The sequence below is a fragment of the Molothrus aeneus genome, unplaced genomic scaffold (assembly GCF_037042795.1).
Source record: "Molothrus aeneus isolate 106 unplaced genomic scaffold, BPBGC_Maene_1.0 scaffold_19a, whole genome shotgun sequence".
Classification (NCBI taxonomy): Eukaryota; Metazoa; Chordata; class Aves; order Passeriformes; family Icteridae; genus Molothrus; species Molothrus aeneus.
The window spans coordinates 266443-291536 of record NW_027098863.1 but is presented as its reverse complement, the minus strand read 5'-3'; the positions used below and the strand labels follow the sequence as shown (position 1 = coordinate 291536).

Sequence of the window (25094 nt, the reverse complement as noted above, 5' to 3'; positions counted from 1 at the left end):
GGTCATGGCATGGGCACATGCAGCCCTTGTGCTGCAGCTGAGCTGCTCTGCCCAGCACTGATGGCTGCCCTCCAAGCTGGTTTTGCTTGTGCTGGTTTCCTGACAGCTGGGGCCCTGGGCAGAGCCCTGAGAGCCTGGTCTCCCCCCAGGGAAGGAGAAGGAGCCCCTGGAGAAACTGTACCGGGTGGGGATGCTGCTGCTGCTGCTGAAGACAGCCAGGATGGCATCAAGGATGAGAAGCTCTTCCTCAGCCTGGCCACTGGAGGCTGAAGGTGATGGACTTTGATTCTGGCACCTTCTTCAAAGCCAGACTCCACAGGGAATTTGCAGATGAGTCCCCACCTGTGGAAATGCTGCCAGATTTGGGCATGGCTCAGCCTGGCTGGGAAGCAAAGGTTCCCCTTTGCTGGGGCAGATGCAACTCATTCTTCAGTCGCTGCCCAGCTGCTTTTGGCAGGGCTGGGGCATGGGCTGGGGTGGGTACGAAATGGGAGTGGGCTCCTGGCCCTGCCAACAGCCCCCAGCAGCCACCGTGGCCTGGGCTGGGGCTGGGGCTGGGGCAGCCAGCCCGACACAAACAAAGCCCCATGCTGGGAGCAGAGGTGGGACTCCAGAGGCTGTGCAGGGGCTGCTTTGCTCTGCAGGCAAGGAAGGGCTGGGCTGCTGCACTGCCCTTGTTTGCTTTGGGATCACCGTGATTTTGGGGGGCAGTGCAGGGTGGAAGAGAGAAAGTGTGGGCTTCCCTCAGCCATGGCTGGGTTTTTCCCTACCATGTAGGAGTTGGGCCTTCTTCAAGGCCCTGACAGAGATAAGAGTTTTTCCTGTTTTTCGTGTTTTCCCCTTTTGTCTCTAATCTCTTTTCAAGCATGTGTTGTTTGTTTTTCCAGGGGAAGCGTTCCAGGTGGTCCAGTGCAGATGGGGAAGTGCTTGGGAGCAGCTGTGGCATGGATGGGCGGTGCCCTTGGAGAAGGCTGAGGACGTGGTTTGGGAGCAGCTTTTCTTGCAGCCGTGGCTGGCGTGAGGTGGGTCCCTGTGTGCTTGGCAGGGTGGGATCAGAGCTTTTGGGAGATGGCAGCGAGCACAGGAGCATCCTGCTCTGGGCAGCTGCTGAGGGCTGGATGTGCCGTGGCTGGCTGCAGGCTGGGCACATGTCCTGCCCTCCTGCTCTGCTGCCAAAGGCAGCAGGGATGGGCAGCTCTGGGCACAGCTCTGGGCACAGCCAGCATGGCCTGGGCACCGCAGGCCTTGGCACAAGGGCACAGGAGCCTTCAGCTGACGGGCACTTTCTGCTTTCTCTCCTTGCAGCCGGGCTCTGCGGCTGCTGAGGCTGCTCTGGGCTCTGCCAGGGCTCTGCTGGGCTCAGCCCTGGGCCCAGCTGGGCTGGCTCTGCCCTCACATTGCTCTGACAGCTTTGCATCAGATGAGCCCCTTGCGAGCACAGCGCCTGAGCTTTCTGCTTTGGCAGCTGAGTGAGACTCTGCTGCAGGCCCAGAGATTGCAGCTGGGGACACACATGCAATTGGCAAGAACCCAAACTCTCCACAGTCCCAGCTGAACGCCTGGATCTGCACAGGGTGTTTGTCTGTCCCATTCTTCCTTCTTGATTGGCTGGAATTGTGCAATTGCACTTTCTTCCTCCTCTAGAAGTGCCTGAGTGGGCCAAAGCTGGCGAGTGGGCCGTGTTCCTGTGGCAGTGCAGTCTGGAGCTGATGGATGGAGAATTGCCCTTCTGCACTGCAAAACCAGAGCAAAAAGCCCTAAGTGGCACTTTGTGTCTCTAAGAAATCCCTGACAGTTTCAAAGGGAATGTGCAGCTCCTTCCCAGGCTGAGAAGGAAGGGCATCTTCTAAAGGATTTGGGCTTTGACAGAGTTTCCATTCCCAGTCCTGCTTGGAGCGGGAAGGGCACAAAGCAATTTCCTCTTGCTTTGAGCACAATTTCAAATGGCAATGTTGGAAACAAAGCCCAAAATCTTTTCAAAGGCTGCTGGGGTCAGTAAGATGGATCCATGCCATCAGCACATTTACAATGAAAATAATTGACTTCTCTTTTTGGAAAGATCATTTACCTCTTAATGCAAAGTTACAGAAGTTTTTCACTAACACTTGGGTTTTGTTTTCATCTTTCACATTTTATATAGTTTTTTTTCTTTTTCCTTTTTTTCCTTTAAATAGAAAACATGTCCTACAAAAGGAATGTCCTTTGCTCCTGGTTCCTGTGTGGAGCAGCTCCCTTCCTGCTGGCTGAGCTGCTCAGGCAGAGCCCGGCAGCTCCTGGCCCTGCAGGGCTGAGGCTTTTCCCCGTTGCTGGGCACAGACTGATGGAGCAGCACTGCTGAACACGGGCACACACAGAGGGCCCAGCAGCAGCTGCCTTTGGCCACCTGAGGCTCCAAGGCCCAACCTCTGAGCAGCCAGGGCTGGAAGAGACTGGCAGCATCTGATCCCTGACTCTGGGCCAGGGCTGCACAAATGACCCCACAGCAGCAGCAGCAGCAGCAGCAGCAGCAGCAGCAGCAGCAGCAGCAGATGGAGCTGACTTTCAGCACAGCCCCTGCCCCTGTTCCCTCCCATGTGCAGCGGTGTCACAGCAGCCTGAGGCACCTGGGAGCCCCCAGTGCCAGCAGGGACTTGAGATGGCAGCCCTGGGCTCCTAGAGGCTGTGCAAGGAACGGAGCTGGGCACTCCCTGTCCATGGGGAGCTTCCAGATGGAAAAGGCTGCTGTGCCCAGGCAGCTCCAAGGGCACAGAAAGGAGGCTCTGGAGCACTGGATCTGTGCCAGTGCCACAGTCCTGGGCAGCAGCCAGCCAGCCCTGGGGGAACAGAGGGCACAGCAAGAGGGACAGAAGCAGGCAAGGGCAGAGACTGGGAAGAGCCAGGCCCACGAGCAGGAACAGCTGCTCCATTGCACTCCTGGAGAAAGCTCTTGGCTGCTTCAAAGCGCTGAAAGGCGTGAAGGGCAGAGAGGAGGCCACAGCAAACAATGCTCCTGTTTGCACAGCCTCCCCTCTCCGTGTCCCAGAAGGAATTGGATGGACTGGATTCGTCTCTCCGAGTGCTCTCGTTCAGCATGAGCAGCTCAGCACCAGGAGCTGAAGGAGCTGAAGCCTCAGGCCACAGGAGCTGGGCAAGAGGGAACTTCTGGAGCAAAGTAATGCTGCTGAAATAGCCCCAGCTGAATGCAGCGGATATCATCATGGAATCACAGAATCCTTTCTGTTGGAAAAGCCCTCTGGGCTCACCCCGTGCAGCCGCTCAGCCAGCAGTGCCAAGCCCAGCACTAAAGCACGTCCCTGAAGTGCCAAGGCCTGGACAGCAGCCCTGAGTGAGGCCTGGACAGCAGGCCCTGAGCCAAAGGTGGCCTCTGGAGGAACCTTCCAAGCAAAGGTTATCTTTGTATCTGCTCCCTGCTGAGATATGCATGGTCATTAGCACTGTGACAGATGTAGCCACTCCTTAGTGAAACATGGATGGACCTTTGTGTATTTAGAAGCCAGAGCAGGCCATGAAATCTGACATCTGGCCTTGTGTGGGGCTGAAGGATCAAAGTCAGCTGCCTTGGCTCCTCCTTGAGGCCTGGCCAGGCTTTGGGAGGGAGCCAAGAGGAGGATGAAAGCAGATGTTGGCACACTAGCAGTGCTGTCAGTTTGTTCATGCAGCACTGCCAGAGCTGGGCCCTCTCCCAGCGGGCTTGGAGCCTCAGCTGGGGCTGGAGGCACCTGCAGGAATTGCCAGTGCCCAGGAGTGGCTCTGCAGCCCTTGGCTGTGACAGCTTCCCCAGCTGCTGTGTGCACCTGGGGGATGGGAAAGGCTGAGGGTAAATGCTGCTGCATCTTTCTTAATCACTGCAGGCAATCTTTGGTGGGGATGATTGGGTGCATTGCTGAGCTGCTCCTTTTGTGATTCTTTGCTGCTCTGAACTGCAGGAAATGACACTGATTCCTTCAGTTGGAGTCTGTGTCTTTGGTGCTGACTTTGGCCACTGGTCAAACCAAACTGGCCCAGTCTGGCCAGATCCCAACCAAATGTCACTTGTTCAATGTCAATGTGAGGAATCAGTGCCATCAGAAATTCCCAGATGGGAAGCCCTTCCCTGGAGTTCCCTGCCTCTGGAGTGGGCTGAGGTGGGAGCCCCGTGGGAGCAGTGGGGCAGTCGGGTAAAAGAAGCTGCAGCCCTGGATGTCTTCAAATGCATCCAAAAATTGCACATGGAAAAGGAAAAGAACTTGTGGGTTTGGGCAGACAAAGATGAATTTGTTAAGAGTCCATTGGAAACAGCAGCTTCAGAAGGAACAATTATTGTTGGAATGCTCCCACATGGAGCAAGAGCAGAAGGTTTTAATCTTGAGCTCAGCTGCATTTGTGCCAGTGAAATATCAATATACTAAATAACTATATGTATTTATTGTATAATAAGACCTTAATATATGTATATATGTATTTGTATATTTATATATATATATTATATATATGTCTGTATCTATCTGTCTATATATATATCAATATGTATATCTACATATGAAATAATAATAATATGACATAGTGCTGACAATACTAATTTGGTAGCTTTGGCTGTTCAGGGATGTAACTCTAAATACCCTACAGAACAGGATTGGCCAGGGCCCTACTGTCAGTCAACTTTGTGAGATTTTAGACAATGAAAAAAGCAGGAAGGGAGGAAATTGGCTATTTCCCCAGGGTTTGCTGATACTGTGATGCAGAGTGCTTTTTCTGTTGCTGTGAAAAATACAGGGATGAAGCCTGCAGGGTTTTACATGTACCAGACTATGCACAAGCTGCAGGATTGGTTGAACGGGTGAAGGGGTTGTTAAAAGAGCAGTTGAAAAAATGAGGAGATGGGAACCTTTGCCCATGGAGAACCCATCTCCCAGATGTGCTCCATGCCCTGAACAATGGCCCACGGGGGAAATGGAAACCCCCTGGCTGTGCACGGCTGCCCCCAGTTTTCAAATCCAACCATGGGCAGTGAGACTTGGACTGCCTGGGAAATTGTTCTGGCTGTGATGGCCCCTGGCAGGGCCAGCCCAGAGGCTGCAGGGCTGGGCCTTCATGCATTGGAATTAATGAGGATGAATTCAAAGCAAATGAGAGCCATCAATACTGAAACAGGAATTCAGATTCCTCCAGGACACTTTGCTTTGGTAACTGCTCCCTTGGAGCTTGGCCTTGCCAAGTGTTCATGTCATGGCAGGAGGAATTGATGCAGAATATGCAGGAGAAATTACAGTAATTCTGTGAAACAATAGTGACCAGGATTGGATTATTCAACCCCATGACAGGGTAGCACAATTATTGATATTGCAATTTTAGGAACGATTGTGAAAAAAGGAGCTCCAGCTCCAATCACCACCGTTTGTGGAGATAAAGGGTTTGGATGCAGCCGTCCTAATAATGGAGCCAGAGTGTGGGTCCGGAGGCCAAATGGCCCTCCCGAGGCAGCTGAAGGAGCAGCTCCTGGGAAAGACAACTCGGAGTCCTGAAAACTGGGCAGGAACAATGGGAATGTGTCCCTGCAGCCAAGGATTGTGTGTGAGAACAAGTAGATCTGACAGGATATTGTTTTATACATGTTGCCAGACCAAATCTCCCTGTTTGCCCCAAGGGCCCCTTTGGCAAATGCTCTGATCCACGGGGCTCCATGGGAAGGCTGCTGTGACACTGAGGGACTTGCACAGGAATTGCATCCAGGAGCCTGGGTGCCCCTCAGGGACTGGGACCCGGCCCCTTCCAGCCAGAGGGGAAAGGGCCCCCCCAAGCCTTGTTAGCCCCAGACAACATGGTAAAGCTGAACAGCAAAGGGCCTGGGGGCATTATTCTGGAATTAAAAAGGTGCCAGCTCCATGGACAACAGAATTCTTGTTCCTAACTCCAAGGAGATTGAGAAAAAAGAATGAAGAACGGTGTCACCAAAGTACTACTGATGTCTGTAAGGTGTACCTTGATAGTCAGCCAGAATCTTTGTCTGCCACAAACACCTCTAGTGTTTGACCAAGGGGTTAGTCATCAAAATGTAATGATGAGTTCTGATGGATTGCTGAGCTTATCCTTTTGTAATTCTTTGCTAATGATGATGTGCTTTGCTGAGCTTATCCTTTTGTCATTCTTTGCAGCTGTGCATGATATAAATGCCACAATTCCTTCAGTTGGTGTCTGTGTCTTTGGTAGTGACCCTGCCCACCGGTGAAACAGGGCCCCCTCTTGCCTAAGTGTTCCCTGGGAAGGCAAAAAGCCTCCCTCCAAAATTGCCCCCTTCCTCCTTGTTCCCCCCGTTCATAGCCTGAGCATGATGTGCTCTGCTCTGGGCTGTGCCCGGGCTCAGTTGGGGTCACCTGTCCTGGCTGTGTCCCCTGCCAAGCTCCCCCGCAGCCCCAGCCCCTCCCCAGCGTGGCTGGACGAGGGGCAGGACAGGCCTTGGCTGTGCTGCAGCTCAGCAAGAACAAAACCATCTCTGTGTGCTCAGCGCTGTGCTCAGCACCCGGCCCAGCAGTGTCTCAGTGCCAGGGGCTGTGCCCTCAGTGCCTGCCAGGGCTTTCCATGGCAGCTGCCAGGCCAGGTGACCCAGGTGTCCCCCCCAGTGCCGGTTGCCATGGAAACAGTGCCCAGCCCTGCCCCTTTCTGTCTGGCTGACCTGGCCTTTGGCCCTGGCAGTGCCCTTGGCTGCTGGTTCCTGGTGCCCGAGCGGCCAGCGCGGCACAGGGCAGGTGGCCATGGCACAGCCCCCAGCAAGGGATCCCCTCTGGCTCTGGGCACTGACACCAGCCCTGAGCAAGGGGCCCAGGGCAGCTTTCCATGGCCACCAACCATCACAACGGCTCCGGGCATTGCTTGCCATGGCACCAAACCAAGGAACGGGTCCCCGCGGCCGTTGCCATGGCACCTGGTGGCACCAACCAGTGTCACTGCAATTGTACCTGGAACAGCCCTGGCACCGCTTTGTCCTCAGGGTTGCCATGGCAGCCCAGGGCAGCAGCAGCTCTGCAGGCAAGGGGCCATGGAACCTGGCTGCAGAAATGGCTCCTTGGGCTGCTTTCCAAGGAAACCTGAACTGATGGTGGTTGCCATGGCACCCAAACCCAGCACTGGGGTCCCTGCAGTGTCCATGGCAGCAGCCCCTTGCAATGGCCCACTGCCTGTTGGGATGATGATCCACCCTCACAGCTGGCCCAGGCCAGGGCTGGAGTGCTCTTGGTGGCACCCTGGGCTTGGCACACACTTGAGGAGGATGTCTGTTTGCAATGGGGAAACTCAGGAGTTTTAGATGGCTTCAAAACTCAAAGAAGGAAAATCCCTCTTTGCCTGAGTGCAGCCACTTCTCCAAGCAAACAGCTCCCAGGTGAGTGAGGAGAGACCCCATGGGCTTGGGGAATGTGGAGCAAGGTTGTCCACACTGGCTCAGAGCTCAAGGCACAGCTTCTCTGAGCAGGCCAGACCTCCTTAGGACAGTCCCTGCATCAATATCAGACCTGGAATGCTGCAATCACTTCTTGTGTAATGGGAACAGCAATAAAAGACACCCTTTAAAATAGGAATACATATTTCCTAGAAGCTCTTTGAGCTATTTCTCCATAACTATTTCTCCATAACCCTCCTAATGAACTGCACTGGAGCAGAGGGAAATCAAGGCAGAGCCATGGTTTGTCAGGACTTGCTTGATCCTCATGAGCCTCACTGTGCATTTGGAGCTGAGCCCTTGAACCTCAGGGCCTGGGAGGAGATTGCACAAACCTTGCCTGGAGTCAGAGTCAGAGGAAACACCCAAAGTGTCTCCAGGCATTCATGGCTCCTGCTGAGGTCCCTGTCCAACACAGGCTCCTCATGGACTCCTTGGAGGAGAGAATTGGTGGCCAGGACAGCACAAAAACCTCTCAGACACTCAGTGTGGAAAGGAAAATCCAAAGTACCTTCAACACCTTGAGTGTCTCAGAGCATGAATGAGCCCCACTGAGTGTCAGTACAAAGCTCTCCAGGGACTCATTAACGCAGATAATTGGGGCCATGATTGCACAAAGCTCTCCCAGAGTCTGGATCCAAAGGGAAACACCAAGTACCTTAAAAGAACTGAAGTACCTTGAAGCATTCATGAGCCCCACTGAGTGGTGTTACTGACAGAGCCTCTGCAGGGACTAATTACAGCAGGTAATTGGAGGCCATGATTGCACAAAGTTCTCAGAGACTGCAAGGCCAAAGCAAAACCCCAAGTCCTTTGAAAAACCTGCAGCCCCTGCAGGGAGCATTCAGGAGCCGCCAGGGCCATTGCTGAGCAAGGCTCCCCAGGGACTCCTTGCAGCAGATCCTTGAGGCCCCTGGGATGTGGGCTAGGGGGGGATGCAGAGGGCAGGACAAGGGGCTGACAGTGCCCAGCCTGGCTGGGGCTGGGCCAGGAGGCCCCAGGGCCTCAGCACAAGGTGTCTCCTCCCAGCCCTTGCTGGCACAGACCCTGCTGTGCCCCAGGGCACCAAGCCTTGGCTTCTCTTTGTCCCCAGCTGCCATCAGTGCCTCCAGTTCTCTGCTCTGCCTGGGGCCTGGGGACACTTTCTCTGTCGTGTCCCTCAGTGGGAGCCACTACAAGTCCAAGAAACTTTGGAGTTGGATTGCGACTTGGAGATCTGGAGAGGCTTCTTCAGCTCCCTCTCAGGGACTGATGTTCAGGGCCTCAGCACAAAGGCCCAGAGGCTCCTAAAGTCCTTGTGCTGTGTCTGTGCTGCTGAGCTGGGCCGGGCTCCTGGCCCAGAGGCAGCTCCTGGCAAGGGCAGCAGAGCTGCAGAGAGACAGCTCTGGGCAGGAGCAGCTCCTGTGCACAGCCCAGCAGGGCTGGGGCACTGCCTGCAGCCAGCCCGGGCACAGCACAGAGGCACAGAGAGCTTCAATCAGGCAGGGCTTGGAAGGTGCTGGGAAGTGCCTGGGGCACAATCACTGCCAGCCCTTGGCACAGCAACCTCTGGCTGCAGGACAATGCAGCTGCAGCTCCTGCACTGATCTCCTAAAGCTGCAACATCCCAATGCCTGCAGACTCTGGGAGTGCATCTCTGAGTATTTCTGCTGCAGGGGAGCTGAAATGCTCATGAAGCTCTCACATGCTGATCAGTCTCAGAATATTTCCAAGACAAGGATTTTGATTGAAATGAGGCAATTTCCTAAGACTTTGTCTTCAGATTCCTTCTACTGGAGAGTGGCAGGGAAGGGGGATAATTATTAAAGGATGATTATGAATTATTAGTTATGAATTTTGGCAAGTGGTGCCTGAGATCACCAAACTGTTCCTTTTAGCGACCAGCAGGTTCACAGGAGATCCCTAATGTGCCTTCAGCCACTCTGCCCATGGACAGCAGCAGCAGCAGCTTTGCTGGAGCCATCAGGCTCAGTCTGAGCTGTCCTTTCTCCAAGCTGCAAAGAGAAGCTGCCCCCAGGCAGTGCCCTGCAAACAGGCAGGGTTCTGTCAGGCCAAGGAGAGTGCACAGAGCTTTGGGCTCTGTGAGTGCTGGCACAGAGAGATCAGGCACAGGGAAACACCTGCAGGAGGAAAATCTCCAGGAGGCAGAGAGAAGATCAGGGAAGGAGAGAAAACAGAACCCAGCAATGCTGTGGCAGGGAGAGTTGAGAGATGTGCACAGGATCCCCTGCAGTGCAGCCCCTCCCTCTGAACAAGCCCCCTCCCTCCTGTGCCCCAGCCAAGCCTCTGCCCTCAGGGCAGGGGCTCCAAGGTGTGCAGCCCCTCCTGTGCAGGCAGAGCTGCAGCAGAGCCGTGGGGCAGCTCTGCAGCCCCGGGCCCAGTTCCCTCTGCAGAGCACAGGGCTGGGAGCAGCTGCCCGGCCCTGGGGGCTCTGGAGGGGGCACAGCTGGCTCAGGGCGACGCTGTCCCCAGTGCCCGGCTCTGGGCAATGCTGTCAGGGCAGCCAGGGAAGGAGCTGCATCTCCCTTCAGCCAAAGCCAGCAGAAGGACACTTGCAAGTCCCTCTGAGATTTCAGTCCAGGCTGGGAGCTTCACCCCAGCATGCAAACCTGTCCTAGAGCATCTCTGAGTGATAAGATCCATGGGCAAAGGCAGAGATGTTGTGACACTGAAAATGCTGCTGGGCTGGTGGAATGAGCAACGTGAGTCCTGGGCTACAAAAGTGGAGCTGGGCTGTGCTGGATCCATCTGCTCTCACAGTACCTGGGCGTTTGTAAGAGGAACGTGGGAGTGTGAACATCCTCCAGCTGAGAAAAGTGAAAGCCCAGAGGAACTGCAAACAGAATGAAGTGACAGATCATCTGCCCCAGTCTCCACTCATTATCTTGCCTCAGGGAAATCACTCTGTTCTACCAGAGGGCAGCAGAAATGCTCAGGGTTTCTGATATCCAAGAGTACCAGGAAGTCCATGGAAGGAGCTTAAAAAGAAAACATCAGAACTCTGAAACACAAGAGCATGTCCGTGTGTGTTACAAAGGAGGGTATGTGGGAAGTGGCTTTGATTTTGGTTACAGGTATCTCCTCTAACCCTTCACTGTCCTTTTCTCCATGAACAGGTGCCCATGTGCAGCCACAGCAAATGTCCAACAGCAGCTGCATCAGCCACTTCCTCCTGATGGCATTGGCAAAGCCGGGGCAGCTGCAGCTCCTGCACTTCTGCCTCTTGCTGGGCATCTCCCTGGCTGCCCTCCTGGGCAACGGCCTCATCATCAGCGCCGTAGCCTGCGGCCACCACCTGCACACGCCCATGTTCTTCTTGCTGCTCAGCCTGGCCCTCACTGACCTGGGCTCCATCTGCACCACTGTGCCCAGAGCCATGCACAATTCCCTCTGGGACACCAGCACCATCTCCTACACAGGATGTGCTGCACAGGTCTTTTTCTTTTTGTTCTTTATCACAGCAGAGCTTTCATTCCTGACCCTCATGTGCTCCAACTGCTACGTGTCCATCTGCAAAGCCCTGCACCACGGGACCCTGCTGGGCAGCAGAGCTTGTGCCCACATGGCAGCAGCTGCCTGGGCCAGGGGCTTTCTCACTGCTCTGCTGCACATGGCCAATACATTTTCCCAGCCCCTGTGCCATGGCAATGCCCTGGGCCAGTTCTTCTGTGAAATCCCCCAGATCCTCAAACTTCCAAGCCCAGGGAACTTGGGCTTCTTGCTGTTGGTGCCTGTTTATCATTTGGCTGTTCTGTGTTCATTGTTGTTTTCTCCTATGTGCAGACCTTCAGGCCGTGCTGAGCATCCCCTCAGAGCAGGGACAGCACAAAGCCTTTTCCACCTGCCTCCCTCCCCTGGCTGTACCTCTGTTTATCAGTACTGCAGTGTTTGCCTGTTGTTGCAGGCTCCCAGCCAGGTAATAATTAGCATTGTCTCCATGATTGCAGAAGGCTGATCCATGGCTTTATTCTACTATATTATATCATATCCTACTGTACTTATTAAGGAACTCCTCCCCTTACAGACAGTGCAATACAGCTTTGACCTAATTGCTCAATCCCTGCAAACACCATGCAGTGGCCAGGCAGAGCTGTCAGCAAAGGAAGGGCCCAGCCAGGGGGGGCAGCCGGGGGATGCCGACAGCCTGCAGGGACAGAGGCGCAGGGCAGGGACACCGTGGGACAGCCTGGGCTGCACAGGGCACAGGGATGGGCAGCAGCTGCAAGACAGCCCTGCCAGAGCCAACTTGGGCAGCACTTTGGCCATGGCTGCTGGGCCTGGGGCCAGGAGGGGACAAGTGACCCTTGCAGGCCTGGGGCCTCATTGCCTCCTTGTCCCTGCTCAGCAGCCTGGCAGGGGCCACCCCACGCTCCTGCCCCTGGCATTGCACATCCCCACATGCCAGTGCCCATCCCAGGAAGAGCCCTGAGCAAGGAGGGAGGGACAGGATCTGCCTGGCCAGGCCCTGGGGCTCAGGCCTTGGCCCTTTGCATTCCTCAAACACATCCAGGTGTGCTCAGCACCAGAGACACCTTTGCCTTGCTTGTGCCCAGCTGGCATCACTGCTTGCAGTGTTCTGCTCTAGCTGGAACGTGGAGACACTTTCTCAGCTGTGTCCCTGACAGGGATCTCTTCAAAGTACAAGAAACTTCAGTGTTTCAATAGAACTGAGTTCTTGAGTGTTTTGTGACATCACTGAGGGGATGGTGACATCACAGAACGGGCTGTGACATCACAGAGCTGGCTGTGACATCATAGAGCAGGATATGAGGCCATAGAGCAGAGTCTGCCATCACAGAGGGTGGCTGAATGGCATCAGAGAGTGGGTTGTGACATCACCTGGTGGCTGGGTGACATCATAGAATAGGCTGTGACATCACAAAACAGATTGTGACATGACAGGATGACTTTGTGACATCAGTCTTCTGTGATGTCACAGCACTGCTGTATGACATCACAAGGTGATATAGAGTTGGCTCTGAGACATCACAGGGACAGTGTGAAATCACAGGGGCTGTGTGACATCACAGGGGCAGTGTGACATCACAGGGGCAGTGTGACGTCACAGGGGCTGTGTGAGGTCCCTGGGGAGGTCACTCTGCCCCGGCCCCCTCACAGTTCCCCCCAGAGCAGTCCAACCCTGCTCGTGCACAGCGGGGTCCCCATCCCCCCAGGTCCCCCCGGCCCCGCAGCCTCCCCCAGAGGATGTTCCACGAGATCGACCCCAGAGCCTGACACGGGGATGGGGGGCCGGGGCCCTGGGGGTGGCACAGGGGGACAGGGACCCCCCGGCAGCGTCCCCGTGTCCCCCAGGGCCAGAGCCTGGGCCAGGGCTCCTTCACCCTGCTACCAACAAGGCCTTGAGAGCGCTGAAAAAATCCCCAGCAAGGGAGCAGCAAAAAACAGATTTAATCTTAAGGGACAGCAGCACAAAGTTCCTTGGCAAGAGTCACTCTGCTCCTGCCTGGACACTTCAGGCACACCAGGGAAACAAAGCAACAACAAAACCAAACAGAATCCAGGCAATCAAACCAGAAATGAAACGAGAACTGTCCCTCTGTGTGTGTGTGTGACACAAGGACAGTGAGGGCAAGGATAAAAGGAATACGGCCTAAAAGCTTAACAGAGCTCAAACCTAACAGGACTTAACTTATACCTTAACCTATACTGATACTTTCAACTTCACAAATTTGCAAAAGAGCCGAGCGTAGCAGCATTTAACCTAACTTAAACCTATGACTTTGCAATTTAACAGAGTAATAACACTTTACAGTATTTAACTTAGCTTATACTTATATTAAAGGTAACAACTTAGCAACTTAAAACAACTCTTGGCAGCAGGTAACTTCACTTAGACCTTGTGATTGAACCTTCCCTACAGGCCTGACTGACTCAGCTATCCAAGGCACTCCAAGCCCTCAGAGAGCAGCATTTCTGCCACATTTCCCCAGCACAGGCACTCCTGTGTGCACACAGACACAAAGAGTCAGTGCAAGGCACCTGTGAGCAATTCCCCTGAGGGCAGGGAATGCTCCCTGCTGATGCTTTGGCATCTCCCCAGCTGGCAAAGGGTTGAGCCTGGAGGAGTGGAGGGATGGGCCCAGGCTCTGTGCTTGTTCAGGATCCCCGAGTGCAGCAAACGGGAGAGTTCCCGGCTGGGAGAGGCCCCGCTCAGAGGGAGTTGCTGGCCCAGGAGAGCTCCAAGGGCTCCTTTTGGAGCGCTGTTTGCAGGGCCCCAAGAGAGGGGCTTCAGTCCCAGCAATGACTCATCCTGGCCGCACTGGGCACCAACAGCTTTCTTTGGCAGGGTGAGAACAGGGATCTTGTGCCACTGAGGGAACAAAACCAGTTCCCAGGGCTGCTGCTAAAGGAACCAGGAGCTGGTTGGGCAGCAGCAGTGCCTGGAGGAGACAGTGTTTGTGATGAGCTGCAGAGGAGCTGAGCCCAGGGGCTGTTGGCCAAGGCCGAGGCCCAAGGAGCATTTCTCAGCTGGCAGGGCGGCCTGAGAAGGGCAGGGGAGGATAATTCACCCTCTCAGTGTGCTCCCAGCTGCTCCCAGTATTTCCATGTCCCTGCTCCAAGTGCTGCTCCCAGCCCTGATCCGTGGGGATGGGAATGTCCCACTCCCTTGCTGGGGCAGGGTCACACCTGAGCCAGGTGTGCAGGGCAGGACCTTGCCCTGACCCAAGCACTGTCCCACCTGCAGGATCTGCTTTCCATTGGCCTCTTCCTCCTGCAGCCCCGAGCCCAGCTTGGTGCTGAACAAAGGGGCTGGGCCAGGGTCATCCCCCAGCAGGGGCTCCTCACCCCCTCTGCCCCCTCCCCAAATTCCCTCTGGGGGAGCAGGAGCTGGGGCAGGAGCCCTGAGGGGAGGGACAAGGGGGTGACACCAGCATGGGGGGGTCACACACGGCCCCTGGGGATCCCCCCTCACTCCCATGGTACCAGGAAGACAAACCCATACATGGAGCCCCTGTCCCCCAGCAGCACCTTGTGGGCTGGGTCTGGGGGCAGCTCTGGGGGTCTGGGGGGTCATGGCTGCCCTAAAACCCCCTCCCAGCCCCACAGCCACTCCAGCTCCATCAAACCACCCCACAGATCCCTGCTGCCCCCCACACCCCAAACCACTCTGTGCAATAGAAATGGCCCCAAGATCCATCAAAACGCTCCTGGCAATCCCAAAGGTTCCCTCCCTGGGCTCCCCAGGTGGGTGTCAGAGGGGCTCCAGGGGTGCCGCCTGTGCGGGGTCCCCGTTTCAGGGCCCAGGGTACCCAAGGGTCTCCCTTGTCCATGGTCCCAACATCTCCAGGCTGCCGGGGTTCCCCCTATCCGGGCTCCCCGTCTGGGCTCCCGGGTCCCCCTTATGGGGATGTCCGACCCCGCAGGCTGCAGAGGCTCCCCCAGCTCCGGTGCCGCCCTCTCCGCTCTCCCAGCCCCCAGCACGCCGGTCCCGGGCGATCCCCCCGTGGCTCCGGGCTGAGGATGCAGCGCCTGCCCCGGGCAGCCCAACCCCCCCAGGGAGGGTCCCACGCACCCCGGCCCAGCACTGGGGCTCTGCCGGCACCAACACCGGGACCCCCAAAATTCTGCCGGGCCAGAGCCACCGAGGGGCGCCCGGCCCTTGGCCCTGGTGTAGATACATATTGCAATATTGGCTTTGTGCAAATGTTAACATGGATTTTATATGGGTGGTCTTAAAATAACTTTGTTATAAAGATACAGTTTTGATTTCTGTAGCTAATTATAAGCTTAGACATAACAGTGAAATAGCTGATATAAGTGTGCTTGTGTTACAACGCCTGCTTGGCTGGGATAACATCCAATGAACATGGGATGAAGACACCTGGTACAGATGCACCAGCCATCAGCACTTACCGTCTGAAGGCAATGTGGGCAGCGGCCAAAACTGAAGATGATGATAAAAAAGGACCAAAACCACAACCAAGGAATACACGTGCTCTAAAAAGGTGGAACCGAGGAGGAGCCACGCTAAACAGTTCTTGGAATATGGAAACCAGTTTGGGAAAAAAGTTTACTATGCATGAGGGTCTATGAATATGCAACAGGCTGATGGAAGGAAAAGGTATTTAAGGGATATCCCGAAGATAACAGGGTGGTCTTGGTTCAGTGCCAAGTTGCACCCGGCCGTAATAACCTTTGCTCCATGGTCCTTGTCTCCTCTTGTCCTTTATTAAACTCTTTGAATTTTCACAGGAGAGTGAACGTGTTTCTCAGAGCCCCGAGCAGAGAGCTCTGCCCGGGGGCTCCTGGTAAAGGCGGCGGCGCTCGGCAGCGGCCCCAGCCCGCCCAGCCCCGGGAATTGCCCCGCACCGGGACAAAATCCTGCCCTGAAGGAGCCCTTGGAACGCCCGCCCGCGGCTCCTCCGTGCCCCAAAGCTGCCGGTGCTGCCCCGGTGCTGCCGCAGCTGCGGCTCTGGAGCAGGAAGGCTCTGCGGGACCCCGGGCTGGGCCCCCTCCCAGCCGTGCCCGCCCCGGGGCTGATGCTCGGCCCGGGCTCTCTCGCTGCTCCGGCTCCCGCACAGCCCCGCTCTGAGCGGGCACCGAGCGCCCGGCGCCGCAGGGCCCCGAGCCCCTGCCCGGCCCAGGGTCAGTGTCCATCGCTCCGGCCACTGCCCGGCCCCGGCACAACCTGCAGCTCCCAGCGAAGCTCCCTCCAGCCGGGCACTGAGGGCTCCCAGCCGGGCACAACATTCCGTTCATGGCATCTCTGGTGTCTCTGCTCACACGGGCACAGCCAGCTGCTGCTGAGGCAATCCCAGCTCCCGCTGAAGGCTTCCCACACAAACTGCTGCCTTCAGCTCTCACACACCATCAAGGAATCCAAGAGCAAAGCTGAAATCTGATTAGAGAATCTTGCAAAATCACATCCCAGAACATTCTGTTATAAAATCACAAATGTTAACAGAAGCTGAGAAAGTCAACAACCTTAGAAAACAAGCTTCCAGCACTGGGACTAGAAGAGCTCAGGCAATGCATTTGATTGGAACGAGCCCTCTCTTTCTGACATGTGAGCAATGCTGTGGAATTTCCCAAACCAGGGAAATAGGGAGCCCTGGCAGCAGCAGCTTCACACACAGCAATGACACAGAACAGGGCAGGGCAAGAGGCTGACAAAATTATAACTTCTACTTGCAATTAAGAACTTTTCTTTCGAGTTCTACTATAGCCACTATTTATAGAGTCAAAAATACTAAAAATATTAGTAGTCATAAAAATAATAATAGCAATAATAGTGACAATAGCAAAAAGAAAAATTAATAATGGTAATAAAAACCCTACCATGCTTATACTTGGTTTGCATGGCCAGGTTTTGGTAAGGGGGAGCTCAAGGAGCACCTTCGGTGAGAAGCTGCTGGAAGCAGCTGCTCCTCTGTGTCCCACAGAGTCAATTCCAGCCAGCTCCAGGATGCACCGGCCACTAGCCAAGGCTGGGCCAGTTGGAAATGGTGGTAACACCTTTGGGGCAAGAGATTTAGGAAAATGGGTGATGGTGTAGGTGTAACTGTGAGCAGGGAAGAGCAGGGTGAGAACCGGTGAGAGGAACAACTCTGCACACCCCAGGGCAGGGCAGGAGGAGGGGCAGGAGCTGCTCCAGGGGCTGGAGCTGATTGCCCTGAGATTCCCTGGGCAGCCCCTGGGGAGGCAGCTGGGCCCCTGCAGCCCATGGAGGGCCCGGAGAGCAGAGATGCACCTGCAGCACCTGGAGGAGCCCGTGCTGGAGCAGGGGGTGCCTGAGCAGGGGCTGGGACCCCATGAGAAACCTGTGCTGGAGCAGGGACCCAGCAGGGACCTGCAAAGCCGTGGAGAGAGGAGCCCACGCTGGAGCAGGGTCCTGGCAGGACTTGTGAGCCCCTGGGAGAGTGAGGCAGCTGCAGCAGTTTGTGAAGAGCTGCTGTCCGTGAGATGAACTCACCCTGCAGAAGTTCATGGAGAAGTGTCTCAGGAGGGACCCCTGGCACAGCAGGGGAACGACTCCTCTCCCCGAGCAGCAGAGAAACAACGGGTGATGAACGGAGCAGAGCCCCCAGTGCCTGTCTGCCTGCACCACTGGGGGAGGAGCAGAGCTGGGAAGGAGGGAGGAACAGGCAGAAGGTGTTTGTGAAGCTTTATTTTACTTCTCACTATCCTGCCCTGATCTGGATAGAAATAAATTCAATTAATACCTGTAATTTCAAAAATGTTTTGCTTAAGATGGCATTTGCTGAATGATCTGTCCCAGTCCTTAACTCAAGCCATGAAGCCTTCATTCTGTTTTTCCTCCTGTCCATCTCTGGAGGGGAGTGAGAGAGCAGCTTTGGTGGGTGCCTGGCATCCAGGCAGGGCCAAATGGCTACATGTTTCTCTTTTCTTTTTACTTTTTTTCCTTTCCTTTCCTTTCCTTTCCTTTCCTTTCCTTTCCTTTCCTTTCCTTTCCTTTCCTTTCCTTTCCTTTCCTTTCCTTTCCTTTCCTTTCCTTTCCTTTCCTTTCCTTTCCTTTCCTTTCCTTTCCTTTCCTTTCCTTTCCTTTCCTTTTTCCTTTCCCTCTCTCATTCTTTCTTTCCTGTTCTTTTGTTCTTTCCAGAGGTCACAGTGCAGAGGTTGAGTGGGGCTTTGATGGAGGGAGTGGAGGTGGCAGGGAGTAGTGGGGACAGGAGGCACAGGGCTGTGGCACAGGCACCTGAGGGGCCCGAGCAGCTGGCAGGGGGCAAGGCCTGTCCCCCTGGGCCAGCAGCAGCCCCGTGCCCTGCTCAAGGCGCTGCCAGCAGGGGCTGGGCCCCAGAGGCAGGGGCAGAGCCCAGCCCCGGGGGTGGCGTTTGTGCCCCGAGCCCCGTCCAGCCCAGCCTGCCCCGAGTGCACAGTGAGCGCTGGCCCGGCTGCCCTGGACAGCGTGACCTGCTGGGGACACTGAGAGCTGCCCCGCTGTGACCCTGCCCTGGGCACTGCACAGGCACCAACCCAACCCCAGCCAGCAGCACCCCTGGGCATGGCCCAGGCACTGGAGAGCATCACAGCCAGCCCTGCTGCTGCTGGGGATGTCCCAGGCACCAGAGCCCATCCCAGCCCCGCTGCTGCTGGGGATGTCCCAGGCACCAGAGCCCATCCCAGCCCCGCTGCTGCTGGGGATGTCCCAGGCACCAGAGCCCATCCCAGCCCCGCTGCTGCTGGGGATGTCCCAGGCACCAGAGCCCATCCCAGCCCTGTTCCTGGGATGTCACAGCCCCTACAAGTGTACCAGGTGTGGGAAGAGCTTCTCCCAGAGGTCAGCCTTGACCCAACACCAACGCAGCCAGCACTGAGGGAAGCCCTGCCAGTGCCCCCAGTGTGGCAAGAGCTCCGTGCGCTGCTCCAGCTCCATCCCCACGGGAGGATCCGCGCTGGATGATCCCCAGTGACCCTGGTGGGCAGAGCTCCGGTGATCCGTGGTGCCGGTGATTCCTGTTGGGAAGACACCTGGCTGGGGGCTCCACATCCTCCTGGCTCCTCATGGCCTGGGTCTTCTTTTCACATTTCTTCATTCTTTCAAAACACCCAAAACCTGGGTAAAAGTAAAGATGTTGAACTAAGATGGGGCTAGAGAAGTGGGGGGCTGTTTCAGAGGTGTGGGGGATGCTGGGTCCGAGGGAGCTGAGAGTTCCTGGGAAGGACTTGGGGGTTGCTCAGGGCTTTGGGGACACGAGGCCGAGCGGCTCCGGGTGCTTTGGAAGATGCTGGTGGAGATTCTGGGGCAGCTGATCAAGGACCTCCCGGCCTGGAACTGTCCCTGTGTCCCCTTGTCCCACTTCCTGGTGTCCCCTGTAGCGGATACCCCCCTCCCTGCTGTCACTCCCCTTTCTGCTGCCCATTCCCGTGTCACCCCACTCCCAGTCCCGTCCTGCTCCATTCCCAGTATGGACTCCATTCCCTGTCCCCATTCCCCATTCCCTGTCCCCATCCCCCATTCCCATTCCTCATTCCCATTCCCTGTCCCTGTCCCCATTCCCATTCCGCGTCCCCATTCCCATTCCTATTCCCCATTCCCGGTCCCCATTCCCATTCCCATTCCCCATTCCCCATCTCCCATCCCCATTCCCTGTCCCCATTCCCTATTCCCTGTCCCCATTCCCCATTCCCATTCCTCATTCCCATTCCCTGTCCCCATTCCATTCCCTGTCCCTGTCCCCGTTCCCATTCCTCATTCCCATTCCCTGTCCCCATTCCCCATTCCCATTCCCGGTCCCCATTCCCATTCCCATTCCCTGTCCTCATTCCATTCCCCATTCTCTGTCCCCATCCCCCATTCCCCATTCCCCATCTCCCATCCCCATTCCCCGTCCCCATTCCCTATTCCCTGTCCCCATTCCCCATTCCCATTCCCTGTCCCCATTCCCATTCCCTGTCCCTGTCCCCGTTCCCATTCCTCATTCCCATTCCCTGTCCCCATTCCCCATTCCCATTCCTGGACCCCATTCCCATTCCCATTCCCTGTCCTCATTCCATTCCCCATTCCCTGTCCCCATCCCCCATTCCCCATTCCCTGTCCCCATTCCCATTCCCATTCCCCATCTCCCATCCCCATTCCCCGTCCCCTATTCCCTGTCCCCATTCCCCATTCCCATTCCTCATTCCCATTCCCTGTCCCCATTCCCATTCCCTGTCCCTGTCCCCGTTCCCATTCCCATTCCTCATTCCCATTCCCTGTCCCCATTCCCCATTCCCATTCCCTGTCCTCAATCCATTCCCCATTCCCTGTCCCCATTCCCCATTCCCTGTCCCCATCCCCATTCCCCGTCCCCATTCCCTATTCCCTGTCCCCATTCCCCATTCCCCATCTCCCATCCCCATTCCCCGTCCCCATTCCCTGTCCCCATTCCCCATTCCTCATTCCCATTCCCTGTCCCCATTCCCATTCCTCATTCCATTCCCTGTCCCCATTCCCCATTCCCATTCCTCATTCCCATTCCCTGTCCTCATTCCATTCCCCATTCCCTGTCCCCATCCCCCCTTCCTCATTCCCTGTCCCCATCCCCATTCCCCGTCCCCATTCCCTATTCCCTGTCCCCATTCCCTGTCCCCATTCCCATTCCCTGTCCCCGTTCCCATTCCCATTCCTCATTCCCATTCCCTGTCCCTATTCCCATTCCCTGTCCCTGTCCCCATTCCCATTCCTCATTCCCATTCCCTGTCCCCATTCCCCATTCCCATTCCCGGACCCCATTCCCATTCCCATTCCCTGTCCTCATTCCATTCCCTATTCCCTGTCCCCATCCCCCTGTCCCCATTCCCTATTCCCCATCCCCATTCCCCGTCCCCATTCCCTATTCCCTGTCCCCATTCCCCATTCCCCATCTCCCATCCCCATTCCCTATTCCCTGTCCCCATTCCCCATTCCCATTCCTCATTCCCATTTCCTGTCCCCATTCCCCATTCCCTGTCCCCATTCCCATTCCCCATCTCCCATCCCCATTCCCCGTCCCCATTCCCTATTCCCTGTCCCCATTCCCATTCCCATTCCTCATTCCCATTCCCTGTCCCCATTCCCATTCCCTGTCCCCGTTCCCATTCCCTGTCCCCGTACCCATTCCTCATTCCCATTCCCTGTCCCCATTCCCCATTCCCATTCCTGGTCCCCATTCCCATTCCCTGTCCTCATTCCATTCCCCATTCCCTGTCCCCGTCCCCCATTCCCCATTACCTGTCCCCATCCCCATTCCCCGTCCCCATTCCCTGTCCCCATTCCTCATTCCCCATTCCCCATCCCCATTCCCCGTCCCCTATTCCCTGTCCCCATTCCCCATTCCCATTCCTCATTCCCATTCCCTGTCCCCATTCCCATTCCCTGTCCGCATTCCCATTCCCCGTCCTCATTCCATTCCCCATTCCCTGTCCCCATCCCCCATTCCCTGTCCCCATTCCCATTCCCATTCCCCATTCCCCATCTCCCATCCCCATTCCCCGTCCCCATTCCCTATTCCCTGTCCCCATTCCCATTCCCTATCCCCGTTCCCATTCCCATTCCTCATTCCCATTCCCTGTCCCCATTCCCCATTCCCATTCCCGGACCGCATTCCCATTCCCATTCCCTGTCCTCATTCCATTCCCCTTCCCTGTCCCCATCCCCCATTCCCCATTCCCTGTCCCCATCCCCATTCCCCGTCCTCATTCCCATTCCCTGTCCCCATTCCCATTCCCATTCCCTGTCCTCATTCCATTCCCCATTCCCTGTCCCCATCCCCCATTCCCCATTCCCTGTCCCCATTCCCTATTCCCTGTCCCCATTCCCCATTCCCATTCCTCATTCCCATTCCCTGTCCCTGTCCCCGTTCCCATTCCTCATTCCCATTCCCTGTCCCCATTCCCCATTCCCATTCCCGGACCCCATTCCCATTCCCATTCCCTGTCCTCATTCCATTCCCCATTCCCTGTCCCCATCCCCCATTCCCCATTCCCCATCTCCCATCCCCATTCCCCGTCCCCATTCTCTATTCCCTGTCCCCATTCCCCATTCCCATTCCTCATTCCCTGTCCCCATTCCCATTCCCTGTCCCTGTCCCCGTTGCCATTCCTCATTCCCATTCCCTGTCCCCATTCCCCATTCCCATTCCCTGTCCTCATTCCATTCCCCATTCCCATTCCCTGTCCCCATCCCCCATTCCCCATTCCCTGTCCCCATCCCCATTCCCATTCCTCATTCCCATTCCCTGTCCCCATTCCCATTCCCTGTCCCTGTCCCCGTTCCCATTCCCATTCCTCATTCCCATTCCCTGTCCCCATTCCCGGTCCCCATTCCCATTCCCTGTCCTCATTCCATTCCCCATTCCCTGTCCCCATCCCCCATTCCCCATTCCCTGTCCCCATCCCCATTCCCCGTCCCCATTCCCTATTCCCTGTCCCCATTCCCTGTCCCCATTCCCATTCCCCATTCCCCATCTCCCATCCCCATTCCCCGTCCCCATTCCCTATTCCCTGTCCCCATTCCCCATTCCCATTCCTCATTCCCATTCCCTGTCCCCATTCCCATTCCCTGTCCCCGTTCCCCATTCCCATTCCCGGTCCCCATTCCCATTCCCTGTCCCCGTTCCCATTCCCTGTCCTCATTCCATTCCCCATTCCCCATTCCCTGTCCCCATTCCCTGTCCCCATTCCCATTCCCATTCCCCATTCCCCATCTCCCATCCCCATTCCCCGTCCCCATTCCCTGTCCCCATTCCCCATTCCCATTCCTCATTCCCATTCCCTGTCCCCATTCCCATTCCCTGTCCCTGTCCCCGTTCCCATTCCCATTCCTCATTCCCATTCCCTGTCCCCATTCCCCATTCCCATTCCCGGACCCCATTCCCATTCCCATTCCCTGTCCTCATTCCATTCCCCATTCCCTGTCCCCATCCCCATTCCCCATCCCCATTCCCTATTCCCTGTCCCCATTCCCCATTCCCCATCTCCCATCCCCATTCCCCGTCCCCTATTCCCTGTCCCCATTCCCCATTCCCATTCCTCATTCCCATTCCCTGTCCCCATTCCCATTGCCTGTCCCTGTCCCCGTTCCCATTCTCATTCCCATTCCCTGTCCCCATTCCCCATTCCCATTCCCGGTCCCCATTCCCATTCCCTGTCCTCATTCCATTCCCCATTCCCCATTCCCTGTCCTCATCCCCCATTCCCCATTCCCTGTCCCCATCCCCATTCCCCATTCCCTGTCCTCTTTCCCATTCCCTGTCCCCTCTCCCCGGACGCCGCCGCCATCGCTCTGGCCCCCCTCGGCCCTCACGTGACCGCGCAAATCCCTGCTCCCGCCCACCAATCCCAGCGTGCGATCGCTCCCAGATTTGCATAACCACGCCCTCAGGTTCGGCCCCGCCCCCGCCGGCTGCAGCTGCGTCCGGGCGCTGTTTGCTCCCAGTTCCCTCCCAGTGCTACCAGTAAGAGCGGGACCGGCAGAGAGAGCGCTCCCAGTTCCCGCCCGCTGATCTCACCATCGTTCCCAGTGCTCCCAGTCAGAGCGGGACCGGCAGGGAGAGCGCTCCCAGTTCCCGCCTGCTGCTCTCACCATCGTTCCCAGTGCTCCCAGTAAGAGCGGGACCGGCAGGGAGAGCGCTCCCAGTTTCTGCCCGCTGCTCTCACCATCGTTCCCAGTGCTCCCAGTCAGAGCGGGACCGGCAGGGAGAGCGCTCCCAGTTCCCGCCTGCTGCTCTCACCATCGTTCCCAGTGCTCCCAGTAAGAGCGGGACCGGCAGGGAGAGCGCTCCCAGTTCCCGCCTGCTGCTCTCACCATCGTTCCCAGTGCTCCCAGTAAGAGCGGGACCGGCAGAGAGAGCGCTCCCAGTTCCCGCCTGCTGCTCTCACCATCGTTCCCAGTGCTCCCAGTAAGAGCGGGACCGGCAGGGAGAGCGCTCCCAGTTTCTGCCCGCTGCTCTCACCATCGTTCCCAGTGCTCCCAGTATCGCTCCCAGTGCCGGGCGTGGCGGGGCCGCTTTGGAACCCCCCCAGGGCAAAGCGCGGCTGCTTTTGGGTGCCGGCACTACCCGGGCCGGGCTGGGAGCGGAGGAGGAGCGGAAGGGAGAGGAGGGACAGAGGAGGAGGAAAAGGAAAGGGAAAGAGAGGGAGAGGAGCGGGAAGAAGAGGAAGAGGAAGGCCAGAGGAGGAGGAAGAGGAGCAGCGGGAGGAGGAGCCGCAGCACCAACCCCACGCGGTTCCCCCGCTCGGGCCGCGGCTGCCCCGGTTGCGCCCCCTCCGGAAGCCGCAGGTGAGCGGGGAGGGGGAGTCGCCCCAAATCCATGGCGGAGAGGGCCGATCCCGGTGCAGAGGGAGCCCCGGCAGCCTGGAGGGGTGGGGGAGGCTGGGGATGAGCGGGGTCCGGGCCCCCCGAGGCTGAAAGGGGCGCTGACTTCTCCAGCTGCACTTGGGCACCGGGACCATCAAACCCGACACGCTCAGCCCTTGTTTTGCCCCCCAAACCAGGATTTCCCATTCCCAAACCTTGGCCAGGTGGAGGAGGAGGCTGCGAGGAGGAAGAAGATGCCCCAGGACACCCAGGCAGGTGAGGAGGAAGTCAGTGCCCCTTTCCCCCTCTCTCCTGCTCCATCTCCCAGCCCAGCACGGCCCCCGGCTGCAGGACAGCCCCACTGCTGATGCTGTCCAGCCAGGGATGCACTGGGGGGATCTCCTTCCCCTTCCCTGTGGCACGGAGGCAAATCCCATCCTCTCCTTGTCCTTCCTCCCCCAGGGAAGGAGCTGAGCATGGAGAGCAGGGAGGACAAATCCCCACAGCAGAACCTGGTGGCTGAGGCCGTTTGGAGTTGCTCCAGGGCACAGGAATCCAACGGGGAGGAAAAGTCCCCGAGATCCCACACAAGGAGGGGCTGCAAACGCAGATAACGGGGATCCGAGGAGGAAAGACCCACCTTGGGTCCAGAAGGTGACCACAGGCTGGAGTTGGGGGTCCCTGAGCAGCTTCAGGATGGGGACAAGCCCCACAAGTGCTCAGAATGTGGGAAGAGCTTCAGGTGGAGATCATCCCTGATCAACCATTGGAGAATCCACACAGAGGAACAGCCCTATGAGTGTGGGCAGTGTGGGAAGAGCTTCAGGTGGAGCTCCCGCCTGAACTCCCACATGGGAATCCACACCAGGGGGAGGCCCTATGAGTGTGGGCAGTGTGGGAAGAGCTTCAGCCACAACTCCAACCTGATCCACCACCAGCGCGTCC

General features: G+C 56.9%; 1 long non-coding RNA gene across 2 annotated transcripts; it reads right to left on the bottom strand.

Annotated features, from left to right (window-relative positions):
* Positions 1 to 15784: 15784 nt before the first annotated feature.
* Positions 15785 to 19189, bottom strand: LOC136569745 (uncharacterized). Of its 2 annotated transcripts, none has more exons than XR_010785438.1 (4): positions 18645 to 19189; positions 17596 to 17702; positions 17346 to 17496; positions 15785 to 16271 (listed from the first exon to the last, which is right to left on the bottom strand). It is a non-coding gene; the product is annotated as an uncharacterized lncRNA (long non-coding RNA). The 2 variants fall into 2 exon arrangements; XR_010785439.1 differs by lacking the exon at positions 15785 to 16271 and adding an exon at positions 16864 to 16888.
* Positions 19190 to 25094: the final 5905 nt, after the last annotated feature.